The sequence below is a fragment of the Danio aesculapii genome, chromosome 6 (assembly GCF_903798145.1).
Source record: "Danio aesculapii chromosome 6, fDanAes4.1, whole genome shotgun sequence".
Lineage (NCBI taxonomy): Eukaryota > Metazoa > Chordata > Actinopteri > Cypriniformes > Danionidae > Danio > Danio aesculapii.
Genome location: NC_079440.1, coordinates 7,412,001 through 7,424,908, shown reverse-complemented (window position 1 = coordinate 7,424,908; position 12,908 = coordinate 7,412,001).

Genomic DNA, 12,908 nt, shown 5'->3' with positions numbered 1-12,908 from the left:
ATATTTTTTAGTTTTAATTTACCTAAACCAACCACAAATCGTCATATCTAAATGTAACGTGTGGCATACCACAAGGGTCAGTTTTAGGTCCAATATTGTTTATAATTTATATTAATGATATGTGTAAGATATCAGAGTTGTTTAAGTTTATTTTATTTGCAGATGATACAAGTATTTTTTTGTTCTGGGCATAATTTACCAAAACTTATGGAGTTGATTAAAACAGAAATGAATAAATTGAAATTATGGTTTGATGTAAACAAATTGTCATTAAATATAAGTAAAACAAAGGTTATGTTATTTGGGAAATTAGAAAGTAGTTATAATATAGATTTACATATTGATAATGAAGTTATAGAAAGAGTATATGCAATAAAGTTTCTTGGTGTTGTACTGGATCATAAAATTAGTTGGAAACTGCAAATAAATAATGTGAAATCAAAATTAGTCAAAACTGTAGCAATAGTGTATAAAGCTAGATTTATCCTGGACAATAAATCAATGTATATATTATATAACACACTTATGTTGCCATATATGAGTTATTGTGTTGAAATTTGGGGGAATACATATAAATCTAATTTACGATCCGTATGTACAATTCAGAAAAAAGCAATTAGACTCATAGAAAATGTGGGGTATTTGGAGCATACAAATCCTTTATTTTTTAAATTAAAGATACTAAAGTTTAACGATTTGGTTAAATTTAAAACAGCACAATTTATGTTTAAAGCTAGGAATAAACTACTTCCAAAAGGCATACAAACGTTTTTCGAAGAACGACAAGGGGGATAAAATCTGAGAGAAGAATTAAATTTTAGGAGGTTGAAAACAAGAACAACTTTAAAAGGTTTATGTATTTCTGTCTGTGGTGTAAAACTATGGAACAGTCTAGATCTGACTCTTAAACAATGTCAGGATAATAATCAATTTAAAAAGTTGTATAAATATATGTTATTAAAGGAGTATAACGATGAAGGTGATTGAAAAGGTATAAAAAGAGAAAAGTATGATGTATTTAATTAATGGCTACCTGCAGTACTAGGTTTTTTTTTTCTTTTTTCTCTGGGTTTATGTTACAAGGTATACGGGTACAAAATGGAAGCAAACATATAGTTTGTCGGATATGCCAAAAGGATAGAATGTGTTCATGTGAAAAGAAGAGATAAGTAAAGGAAGAAATAAGTTTAAGTAATAGACGAATGATGTATGTGGTAATGGGGTGGGAAAATAATAAGCTTGTGCTTCATCCCACTCCATTTTCGACCATGTTAAAATGTATTCTTTTGTTAATGATATTTTATGTATGATACTTTGTTCGAAAATAAATAAATCAAATCAAAGCAAATAAAGTATTTTGAGTAGTTTGTGGCTTTTTCATAATGTTTATAAACATTGATCATTTATTTTTCTCCAAAATACAACCTGAAATCTCTAATATAATTTTTAGACTAGATGTGATCAAGTGATGTTTACTAGGCGTAGCATTGGACACACAAGAATAACCCATGGTTTTTTGCTCCAAGGTGAAAACCCTACTCAAAGTTTGTACTGCAGAATTCCCCTTACTATAAAACACCTTTTACTGGACTGTCCTGCTTTTAAAGATTCCAGAAGTCAATTTTTATAAAATTAACTCTCTTAAGGACATTTTTAGCAAAGTGACACCAGATATTTTTATTTTTTTAGAATTTTTATCATTTATTAACACAAAAATCTCATTTAATTTATGTATTCATTTGTTTGTTGACTTTTAATTGTATATTCATTATTGAAATGTTTCTGCCATGAAAATAGCCATGGTTGCTGACACAGCATTAAATAAAAGATTGCATTACATTACATTATTTTCCTCCATCATACCTGTATCTTTAATTTTACTCTCTCTATTTTCTTATCATTAGCTATCAAAAGGCAGTTTCTAAATTACATCATCCTCCAAAAACTGACATCATTTTGGAAGGAAAGCGACAGCACAATTACAAGTAAGTGTTTGCATTGCATTTATTGGTCTTATGTGATGTTTCTTGTTTTTTTTTGCAACCCATATGATTTACCTGGGGAAATATATATATATATATATTTTATTTTATTTTTTATTTTTTGTTTGATTCGATTGTTTAGAAATACAATTTTGTAATGCAAGCTTGGCAAACTACACATTGCAGGTTAAGTCTGCCCAACATCGCTAGCCTGATTTCACCAAGTGGGACATGCTCCTGGATTAACATCTATGTTGATTCTGGAACAACATTCCAGTCAGCTAATCAGATTTAGGTGATTCATTTACCATTTAGGCTTACGGTTAGGTTTATGCACTTCTACATGATTTTTATGTACATGTAGAATGTTATGTATATGTACATGATTTTGGGAATAATTCAGAGTTATAGTTGGGTTAAGGGGTAGGGAATAGGTATGGATTACATTTTTCAACAAAAACGATGTTCCAGGGTCAACATAGATGTTAATCCAGGATTACATCGAACTTGGCAAAATCATGACATGCTGCCGAGCATATCACAAAATTATCATTATCATGATAATAGTACATGCACTATATAAGTATCACAGACGTGTGATGAGTTACATTTATTTAAATTTGACCAATTTATATAAATATAAATTGGTGTAAGAATGAGTTTTAAAACCACAGTGGTTTGAACTGTAGTTCTGCCGAATGGGCAGTATTAATAGCTACAAATGTGAGAGACCGTTGATATTATGTGATTGTATTGTATTGCAGTATGGAACAGTTAAGTGTTGATGTTAAATCAAAAGTAATTCACAAATACTTGAAAATGAAATTATTTAATGACAATGATTCTCTATGGTTACAACTGAATTAGTTACAAAATAACTGTATAAAATGATAAAATATGGAATGATAAAGCATATGATATAAATTGTACCCAGCTTAAATGTATAATTAAAGTTACCAGAGGTAGAAGAACTGACACGGGGAGGGAGAGAGAGACAAAGAGAGCAGGCCCAGAAGTTAGCCTGATTGCAGTAGAGTCAGAGAAGATAGACTCCAGAGGAGGAGAGGAGCAGAGGAGGAAAGCAGACCAGGAAAAGACAGGCCAGGAAAAGAAAAGAGAGCAGAGCAGCGTTTTACCACCTATTTTGTATCTTTCTTGACATGTGACTAAAGCCCAAATGCTGAGACATTCAAACTGACCAATAAACATGTGACCACATCGTAAAACCCCCAAAGACCACATACCAGGCCCTGATCTTATCAGTATCTGCCTTTGGAGCCAGTATGGACCTTCTTGAGTCAAAAAGACATGTTTTGTCATGTAAACAAACACATATAATAATTTAGCCTCTTACATTGGTCATTTATATAAATTTGGCCAATCAGATGGGGCCTTGCTATCTTTATCCCTAACTTCCTGTTAGTTGCTGTTTCGCTATTGGCTGGAGAGTCAAGACAAGAGAGAAAATATCTGCTGAGTTTTTTACTCCTCCTTTGTGTGTTGTAGCTTAATGCCATTTTTTTTAGTTTGAATTAGAATTAAATAGATCTAAAAATGTATTTTACCTCTTATACTATATATATATATTTTACCTATTGGCTATCATAATACATTTTTTCACTTACTTTTTGAGTGCCTTGGACTTATGATTTTGTTGTTTACCTGTATTAATCCCTTATCCGAAGTGGCGGTGTTCATGGGTGAGGTATCTGAAAAACACTGTTGAGAACTGGTAACTGTACTGTGGTGTTGTTAACTATATTAAAAGTATTAGTAACTTTACCAAAGTTGGTTTGAAATTGCGGGAGATTTTCGGGAGAAATAACAAAATGGGAGGGTGCCGGGAGTCAGAAATACGGGAGACTCCCGGGAAAAACGGGACTGTTGGCAGGTGTGGTTATGACAAACCCAGTATTTTTTGGAGTGTATTAAAAAAAATCTTTCATTCATTAATTTTCCTTTGGTGTAGTCCCTTATTTATCAGGGGTTGCCACTGTGGAATGAACCGCCAACTATTCCGGCATATGTTTGACACAGCGGATGCCCTTCTAGCCGCAACCCAGTACTGGGAAACAGCCATACACTCTTACTTTCACACACTTATACTCTGTGGCCAATGTAATTTATTCAATTCACCTATAGTGCATGTCTTAGGACTGTGGGGTAAACCAGAGCACCGGAGGAAACCCACTCGAACACAGGGAGACAGGCAAACTCCACAGAGAAATGCCAGCTGGCCCAGCCGTGACTCGAATCAGTGACCTTCTTGCTGTGAGGTGACAGTGCTAACCACTGTGCCACCCTAAAAAGCTTTCAAAACAGCATTAAAAACATGGGGGTATTTCAATTTCCAATATACTATAAAACAGACTCTTAATATTGTTAGAAATATCATAATTATGAAATTATATTTCTTATGATTCTTAATATCATAAGAAACAGCAATATCACAAATCACATATTATTTCCAGTATTATGCAGCCCCAGTGCAGGTTATGTGTGGTGTTGTCTGGATTCCTCTTAGGTTTGACTCAGCTGGAGCTGGAGGAGGCTGAAGGGCCCCAAAGTCCAGCGCCACCAGCAGAACAGCAACCTCCACTCCAGTTGGGCTGTCACGAGTGGGCCAGAAACTGTATAAATAGCCTTTCTGCTGAAGAGCTTGACAGGCAGTGTCAAACAGAGGCAGAATTACTGCTCCGCTGTGTGTCTGTATGTGTCATGTGGCACCAGTGCATCTCACAATGGCTGAACGGAGGGTGAGACGCACGTCGGCACAGCTATTACATCAGGCATCATGAAACTGTAAAATTATCGGCGTTTTACCACTTAGAGGCTTTTCGTCAAGCGCACTGGTTGTGTGGGTTGCCAGCAAAATAAGTGTGAGGAAATAAATAATAAATAAATGGTACTTCAACAGTGGAGCAGAAATATATATATATATATATATATATATATATATATATATATATATATATATATATATATATATATATATATATATATATATTATTATTATTTATTTATTTATTTTTTTCCCACAAAACCATGATCATAAATTCACAAAATATATAGTTATTAATATTTTAACATTTACAAATTGTAATCAAGAACTGAAATTGTCAGTTGCAGTTAGAATAAATGTATAAAAATGTGTAAAAAAAAGTAAAAAAATAAATAAAAAAAAGACAGTTGAAGTCAGAATTATTAGCCCCCCTTTGATTTTTTTTTTTCTTTTTTTTTTTCTTTTTTAAATATTTCCCAAATTATGTTTAACAGAGCAAGGAAATTTTCACTGTATGTCTGATAATATTTTTTCTTCTGGAGAAAGTCTTATTTGTTTTATTTCGGCTAGAATAAAAGCAGTTTTAATTTTTTTTTTAACCATTTTAAGGTCAAAATTATTAGCCCCTTTAAGCTATTTTTTTCCAATAGTCTACAGAACAAACTATTGTTATACAATTACTTGCCTAATTACCCTACCCTGCCTAGTTACCCTAATTAACCTAGTTAAGCCTTTAAATGTCACTTTAAGTTGTATAGAAAAATATCTGTCTTGAAAAATACCTAGTCAAATATCATTTACTGTCATCATGGCAAAAATAAAATAAATCAGTTATTAGAGATGAGTTATTAAAACTATTATGTTTAGAAATGTGTTGGAAAAAAAATCTTCTCTCTGTTAAACAGAAATCGGGGAAAAAAAATAAACAGGGGGGCTAATACTTCTGACTTCAACTGTATAAATACACATTTATTAAATAGGTTATTATTATTATTATATTTTGAATATATCAACTACAGGAAAGCATAAAATTAATATTACGATTAATTATTTTACTAAAATATCTTATTGAAGCACTGAAATTGTACTTAAAATAACTAAGCAAAAAAAATATATACATTTATTACATAATTTATTATTATTATTATTATTATTATTATTAAATATTTTGAATATATCAAATATAGGTCAGCATAACATTAATATTGTAGGAATGGGTTTTAAACCACAGCAGTTCGAACTGTAGTTCTGCCGAATGACTAAAAAATTAGAATTGTAAATCAGTATTGATGGTAAAAAAACTGTACATGCTAGTCAAACCATTCTTCTGCAATCTTATACCAAAAACGGAAATAAGGGCAGGATTAATAGCTATAAATGTGGGAGAGCATTGATATTATGTGATTGTATTGTATGCAATATGGAGCATTTAAGTGTTGATGTTAAATCAAAAGTAATTCACAAATACTTGAAAATAAAATTATTTAATGACAATACTTCTCAATGGTTACAACTGAATTAGTTACAAAATAACTGTATAAAATGATCAAATATGGAATGATAAAACATATGATATAAAGTGTACCCAGCTTAAATGTAAAAATAAAGTTACCAGAGGTAGAAGGAGAGACACAGGGGGAGGGAGAGAGAGACAAAGAGAGCAGGCCCAGAAGTTAGCCTGATTGCAGTAGAGCCAGAGAAGATAGACTCCAGAGGAGGAGAAGAGCAGAGCAGGAAAGCAGACCAGAAAAAGGCAGGCCAGGAAAAGAAAAAAAGCCAGAGCAGCGTTTTACCTCCTATTTTGTATCTTTCTTGACCATGTGACTAAAGCCCAAATGCTGAGACATTCAAACTGGCCAATCAACATGTGACCACATCGTAAAACCCCCAAAGTCCACACACCAGGCCCTGATCTGCCTTTGGAGTCAGTATGGACCTTCTTGAGTCAAAAAGACATGTTTTGCCATATAAACAAAAGCATATGATCATTTAGCCTCTTACAATATTAAGATGAATTATTTTACTAAAAAATCTTATTCAAACACTAAAATTCTGTTGCATGCAATTAAAATTACTTAAAGTAAAATATAATACATCAATAATAAAAATAATAATTAAAAGTATTTTTTTCCATTTTACTAATATAAGAATAAAAAATGTATTAAATCTTGAATGACTTAATGAATTTGGTGGGTTTTTTTTGTTTTCTTGTAATATTATACAAGAATATATACTTGTAATATTACGTCAATACAATTCATTCTATTTTATTGAATTATATTCATTATCACATAATAACATGTTTATTTAACTTTGTCTGTATAACCTTAGTAAAACATTTCAGTTCTACTGCAAGACTTTATTATAACTTTTTTTTCCTTTGGACAAAATCAATATTAAACTATTTTTTACTTAAACTGAAGCTGGCTGAAGTTGATGGCTCAGTGCCACAGGGCATTACTGTCCTTTGAGATTTCTGGGGCGGAATCGAATAAATAAATCCAATGATTGAATTTGAAATTCATTTGGTTTTCAGTCCACCGAGACTGTCACGAGAGGTAAAAAAAAAAGAAGTCATTCTGAATATTAATTCGTAATAATTTTACAATACCCCTAGGTGAAGGAAATCTTTTATAGCTCACAATAAAACACATTTAAGAAGTTGATTTGAATGCTCAGTTTCTGCAAGCGTTTGGATCGGTGGAAAGGCTACAAATGTTTTTTGGGTCACTGAATAGTCATTTATGGATGGGACGGATCTACGTAGTTGGCTTTCGCATGCAATCTAGATTAGTCGGACCATCTGTTAAACATCTCTTTGGTCCATTTAAAGAAGTTTCTTCAAGGAAGTCACATTGAACAGAAATGAAAGTAGACTTCCCGTACTTCTTTTACATTTTAGCCTGCAGATATTCTGGTTATAAAAAGAGTACTAACCTACTTTAATAAGAACTTTCAGTCTTGAGATACTCAGACACGGTGTTGATGTCATCGCTGTTTTACAACGTTTTCACTTTTTTAAACGTAAGAAAAATGAAAGGTTATGTATAACTTATAATGTTAAACAAAAAAACTCTCTCTTGTAAATACGGTATACATTTTTAGTTGAATCAATTGAACTTTTCTAGTCATCTCAACCAAACTGACTAAAACATTATTTAACACAAAACAAAAAGTTAAAACCTGATCAACTTATTACAATAAGTTAACTTTTGTTGTCATGACAGTTTTTTACTGTTTTTTTTATTTCTATATATTTTACAGTGTATAGATGTGTTTCTTTTCCATCATTTCAAACTTGTGTTTTCCATCTGTAACTTTTAAAATCACAATTATGACTTTTTTTCTCACACCGTGACTTGATATTCAACAAATATGTTTTTTTTCGGTAAAAATTACTTTATATCTTGCACTTGTTCAGGTCATGTCAGAAAGATCTGGTTTATGAGCTGAATGCACACAGATGCCACCATGAAGCTGTAATTACGAAATAACTTCCAACTTTCCAAGATGTAAGTTAGTGAGAAAAAATTGGATGCAGCATTTGCATTGATGGTAAACTTTGTTTGTTGTTGCTTTTTATATTGCATCTGCAAAATAGCATGCAATACACTGTAAAAAAACAACAATAAAACAAACAAAACAAAAAATCTAAAAATCTAAATCACTATGGAAGTAATTTTACCTACATTCGGATAAATACTAAATAAATAAACAAATACATATAGTATATACATAAATATATACGTATAAATACAGACCTGTTGATTTTAGGAAACTACAATTTATTTGCTGTGCTTAAATGTGCCTAAGCTTATTTAATTAACACTAAATTAATTTAAAAACACAAAAAAATGTACATCAAAGCAAAAAAAAAAAAACAAAAAAAAACATGCATAAGCAGTATACTTGGCAAATAAATGATACATCTTTATTTAGATTTTATAGAAGGCTGTTATACAGTAATGATATTGTATTTCCTGAATCAGTATTGCACGCTGGAGGAAGGATGACACCATGGCTGAAGTATTTCTTTCATACAGGTCATGTTCTGTTTTAAAACTCTTTTAGTCACACAAAGCTGATGTAGATTGTGTTGTTACAAATGGGTTATATGCACAAAAGTGTTGTTCAGCCACTGAAATCTTCCTGCAAAAGATTGATGTGACTATTTTCAATTTCATAAGTGACTTTTACCTCATCAGTAATGTAGATTTTTATTTGGCTTAACAACAAAACATCAGTAAATAGCGCTATATTCCACCTAGCCTGCTTTACTGAGGTGAAGTTGGTTTTATATTCACATTGGTTCATTTTTGAACAATGACAACAAGTGATGCGCTCCATATATTGCTTACCATGCTACTTTGAATATTCGGTCTGTAATAGCATTAAAGTATGGCTTAGTAATAAGTGTAAATCCTGCACTCTGCCAGCCAAGCACCAAGCATACAGTTGTGGCTTTAGGACAAAGTGTGAGAGAGTGAGAGCAGCGATCCTTGCATGCATGAAATACTGCATATTATGACAAGTTTGCTACTGTAACTACATAACTGAAAACGTTATGCTCGACATAATACAGTTTCTCGTTGGGAATTGTAGTATTATAAAGTACTGTAAAGTTTTCTAATTGGCGAATGACATGAACTAGTGGGTTGTCTGCTGTCATCTTTAAGGTGTGCGCTTTCATGATATCAGGAGGCGTTGCTTTGGACAGCAGGGAAAGGACAGTGTTTCAAAGATATTATGCTAACCGGTTAGCATTTTGGCAGCTCGCCTTTAATGTTAGTTAGTATATTTACTAACATGAACTAATTATGAACAATACATATACAGTATTAGTTAATCATAGTTAAACATTTACTAATACATTTTTAACATCCAAATTCATGCTTGTTAACATTAGTTAACGCACCTTGAAGTAACGTGAACTTACAATGAATGACTTTATTTTCATTAACGTTAGCGAACATGATCAAATACTGTAATGTATTGTTTATTGATTGTTCATTCTAGTAAATGCATTAACTTACATTAACTAATACAACCTTATTATAAAGTGTTACCCATTATTATTGCTATTTATTTTTTTGCCCAAACTCTGAGGGGTCTGTTGTCCACACAGACCCCTCAACAGCCTGACTTACAATAAATTCCTGACCTACCATAGTTTCCTAGTAAAATGCTTTGGAATGTCTCCTCAAATCTCTGAGACGGCATGAGAAATGCGCTCTGAGCGTTCAACAAAACAATCTACCAGAGCAGCCAGCGAACGTCTCAGACCCCCGAGTTCAGCTCAGCTCCCGTACGTCTTTGTTTTGACACTATACTTTCTGTTCATTCTTTATCTATTGGCTTGTAGTTTAGAAGAGAGCGATATGTTTGCGAGAGTTAAGTGGCGGTGTAAATGTGAGAGATGTGATTCAGATGCGCTGTGATTATTTCGCAGCATACTCAACATAATGATGTGTTTGCATCATAACTCAGCATTCCCAGACATTTCCTCGCAGCTCACAGTACACGTTAATTTCCTCTCTCTTTCTCTCTACGAGACCCCCGAGCGCCTCTGAAACAAATAAATTGAGGTCGTTTGAGTGTGTGTTCTGGGATAGTTTCTTTTTTTTTTTGGTCTCCGTTGTTATAATGAGACTGTAATGAGTGAAGAGAAGCAGATGAGAGAGTGAATGGCTAGCGTGTTGTTGGGATAAAGCCGCAGGTTTAGTTTCACACCCTGGACGCATTTTTTTTTCAAAAGTGATGCAATTTTTATGTGCACTACTCATGGTTCCATTTTTGCTTTCTTTTTTTCTCCAGAGAATCATTTGTGTTGTTCTCAATACAATTATTTTTGCTGCTTGTTCAAACTACTTATTTAAAATGAGCTGAATCAACATAATTCTGGAGGTTTTTTGTTTTCTTTTTTGGGGACATCTTAATTGTTTTATGTATGATCCACAAACAATTAAGTTAATTTAATCGATTTGTATTGAGATAAAATGAAGGAATTGTGTGGAACCCTGCATTTTTTACAGTGTGCACTCTAAGAAATAAAGGCAAGGAAGCTGTCACTGGGGCAGTATTAGGGCTGCACGATTAATCGAAAAAAGATTGCGATCTCGATTCGACCCCCCCACACGATTTTTATCCAGCTTTTTCTACGATTCAGCCAATTATATTTTCAAGTTCAGGAGAGAAGCGTCAAGTCATCACAAAGCTATTAGTTGACTACTTAAAGTGAGAAAACCCCTAGCCTATAGCAGACTCTTAAGTTAGGGTTGCAACATTAAAAAAAAGAAAGTTTCTGTACAGAAAAGAATAAACAAAAATCTGTTTATCCATTTAAAGTGGTGACATTTAATGTCATTGACAACCTCTGTAGTACAATTTAGACCTCATATAAAGTTAGAATTATTTTGCCCCTTGTATAATTTTTCACACAAATTTCTATTTAATGGAAAGACACATTTCTAAACATAATAGATTTAATAGCTCGTTTCTAATAACTGACTTCTTTTGTCTTTGCCATGATGACAGTACATAATATTTAACTAGATATTTTTCAAGACACTAGTATTCAGCTTAAAGTTACATTTGAAGGTTTAACTATGATAATTGGGTTCTACTAAGCAAATTGGGTACTTAGGCAAGTTATTGTACTGTATAACAATACAACATTTGTTCTGTAAACAATCTACAAATGTATGTTGTTTAAAGGGGCTAAAAATATTGACCTTAAAATATTTATATATATTTTTTTATTAATTATTCTAGCCGAAATAAAACAAATCAGACTTTCTCCAGAAGAAAAAAACATTACAGAAAATACAGTGAAAAATTCCTTGCCCTGTTAAACATCATTTGGAAAATATTTGAAAAAGAAATTCACAGGAGGGCGAATACTTTTGACTTTAACTGTATAGAACCACAGAGTTTCCATTATTTATGCATTATCTATTCTGAAAGAAAACCTAAGAAGAGACTGAATTTCAGGCATTTAACCAAAAACCCATTTAAAAAAATGTCTTTCGGACTACAAAACACATCATCTCCTCAGCACTCTATTGATATTACTAGACCAAAAAACAGAGACTAAGAAGCTTGGAGAACCATTTCCGATCCTCTTGAGATGGTGTCTGACTCTTCAATGAGGTTAGCTGACAGTCATTCTTCATTACCGGCGCTGACGTCCCGGTAAAGAGCTCGATATTATCAGGGAGGCCTGTCTTGCTCCATCTGATTGTAAGCACCTAAATCATCAACGCCGGCACATTCCAGGAAATTATTTGTTGCATCACCTTTCGGGCTTGATTGAGGGGTAAACAAAAGCAGCCAAGAGCTATAGATGACGAAAAAAAAAAAAGAAAGAAACTGCTTCCTGATATGCATTGATCTGGCACACACACTGAGGTGAAGCATATTCAGCCCTCAAGTCCGGAGGTTCTGATCTGGTCCAATTACGTTCACTGCCCTCCTCACTGCATGCTGTACTCTTCATATAAAGGCTAAATGGAAGCACTCGCCATCTCAGCAGAGGCCAGAATAGCAATCATTAAGTGCTCGTCGGTCCCCACCGGCCCTCAGTCCCACAACTGGAGGCATGCTTATGACTGAACCGTTCCTTATTAATTGCTAAATCGTGAATGCCAGGTGGTCATCTGCGGCTAACAGACTTCTGAGTACTCTAAAATGTGACCGTCGGCGTCTCCGTTAATAACATCACTTCGTCCTGCTGCTTAATGGCTATTAGATATGCCGCCATGTGCCTAATATCGCTGCCTATCGAGCAGCTTTTTTTTCTGCTTTTTTTTTTCTCCTCTTTCTTCCCGGCAGGATTCCTCCAAACTCATCACAACTATCCAAGACCCCTCTTCTCTCGACCACCACAAACCAAGCCCAAAATACTATCAATCCTGAGTGTGCCTCACACAGGTGAGTGGGCTTAACAAACCACCTGTGAAAACACTTTTTAGAAAAAAAAATACTCTAGCACAAAAATTTTACTTGAAGACAGACAAAATCTTTTCAATTCTAAGAAGATAAAATTTTTCAGTGTCCGTATTAAAAATCAAAGGTTTCTTGTGATTTATATTTCTCAAATGTCAAAGAACAGTATATCTCCAGTTAATGTGGAATAAGAGTATAAC